Source organism: Triticum dicoccoides, chromosome 5A (assembly GCF_002162155.2).
Source record: "Triticum dicoccoides isolate Atlit2015 ecotype Zavitan chromosome 5A, WEW_v2.0, whole genome shotgun sequence".
Classification (NCBI taxonomy): Eukaryota; Viridiplantae; Streptophyta; class Magnoliopsida; order Poales; family Poaceae; genus Triticum; species Triticum dicoccoides.
In genome coordinates this window covers 484,166,239-484,168,438 of record NC_041388.1, presented here as the reverse complement: position 1 = coordinate 484,168,438, position 2,200 = coordinate 484,166,239, and positions in this window count along the sequence as shown.

Below are 2,200 nucleotides of genomic sequence, written 5' to 3'. Positions count from 1 at the left end.
CGGGACGGAGTCTTCAATCTTGTATCTTCATAGTCCAGGAGTGCGGCTGAAGGTATAGTCCGGCCATCCGGACACCCCCTAATCCAGGACTCCCTCAGTAGCCCCCAAACCAGGCTTTAATGATGATGAGTCCGACGCGCAGATTGTCTTCGGCATTGCAAGGCGGGTTCTCCTCCAAATTCGGTGTACCTGTTGAATAAAGTCCGGTTTCTTGTAGATGTTGCGCTCCTTGGCTTCTACGCCCAATAATGGCCGCTGCCCACGTGTCAAACGAATATGAAAAGTCTAAGTGTTTTTACATTCACACCCCTAGCCGCGTAAATGAGCTGACCTATTTAAGGGGACGAGGATTTAGATCCAAACCACATCTTCCCCCCTTCGCGAGTGTTCATCAGAGCGCATCCGACAAAGGTCCATTCCACCATGGCCAGCCATCGCGACTCCTCCCCTCGCCCTTCCAGCCCTCAGCCTGGATATTGGGAGAGATGCTCCATCCCGCATAGCGAGCTAGTGACGCTCCAGACCAAGGGATTTCTCCCCCCGGCCTATATGGTCCCGGTTCGAGCCGGCCTTGCCATCTATAATGGCGGAGAGCAAGCGGAGAGTGCCCCTTATCCCTCCAAAGGAGAGCGTTTGTGCCTCGTCCCTTATTTAATAAGGGGGCTCATATTTCCAATCCATCCATTTCTCTGGGGGCTCCTAGAGTTCTATGGCCTCCAGCTACACAATCTCACGCCTGCCTCCGTATTGCATATCGCGGGCTTCGTAGCCCTCTGCGAGCTGTTTTTAGGTATCGAGGCTCATTTCGGGCTATGGAAAAGGCTATTCTGCCTTGTGCCCCACTCTAAGGAGGGGTCAATGTATCAAGTGGGCAGAGCCGAAGTGTGGCGCATCGCCGGGACCGGATATCTGTCCGGAACCCCAAAGAAGGCGTCCGAAGACTGGCCCTCGGAATGGTTCTATATAGAAGACGTCTCGCTGCCGGATCCTGTCCGGATCGGCCTCCCTGAATTCGACAATGCTCCCTTAAAGAAACGCCTGAGCTGGCGTCCACGAAGCCCTTAGAGGGAAAGTGATAGGGACATCATTTACCTGATGGGCCGAATAAGATTGTTAGTCCATTCCAGACTAACCATGACCGGGGTTATGGCCGAATGCATTATGCGGGGGGTGCAACCGCTTCAGTATAGAAGCCACCCCATGTGGGACTTCAACGGGGAGGACGACGCCACCCGCTACGGCCGTAAGGGGCCGGATTCAGCTGTCGCTCTACTAAAGATCTTGTCCACTTTGTATAAGGGAGAAGAGGAGGAATTTCTCCGCGTCAACCCACAGGGTGGATTCTCTATGCACAATCCCCCAAGCTGGGTAAGCGGTCGTATTTACTTGCCCATCCGTTTTGTATTCCCATTGTTAAATATTCAGTCTGACGACTTCAATGCAAGAACTGCGCCGGGCTGTAAGGAAATAAGCAGCCCTCCTCCACAACCCGAGGACCCAGGACGGTCCCTCGACCCGGCCTCTCAAGAGGATCCGGACATATCTGTGGAGCTGATTGATGGAGTGTTCCATCAATTGAGCAAGGCCAACGCCTTGGTGGCCATTACGACCGATTACCCAGGGCTAATCCCGGCCTCCCAGGTAACTGAGATCGAAGTCCCAGTACCTCGAATAGGTGTCCGCCCTCTCGTGTTTTTAGTTTCCTGATTACAACCAGACTTTGCAGGGGAGGTTTTTAAGGCGGAAGGCCGAACCTGCGGCGACAAGCCAACGAGGGGCCGCAGGGCCCCGTGGGCAGAAAAGAAGTGCAGTCCGGACCGAGGCGTCAGCGCAAAGGTATGGCGCGCCCCCTTATCCCAGGTGTTATACCTTCGAGGCACATTGACACCCATGCTCTCTTCATGACAAAGAGACCTCGCCGGACTATATCCGGAGAGGCTGCCAATTGCGCCTCCACCAGCCAGGCTCCAAAGCCTGGTCCAGAGGCGGAGGCGAACGCAAGGCGCGCGCCAGACGCTCCTCCGACGGAGGATGTGGACGGGTTGTCTGCCACCAACTCTGAGGTGGAGAGTGCCATGAACCACAGGCGTCGCCGGACAATTCTTCGCGACGCTTGTTTCTCCCAAGGGGCGTTAGATGCCTTCAACTCGGGAGATGCGTACCTCCGTGCCGCTCAAAATGGTCTAGCCAGATCCACGAA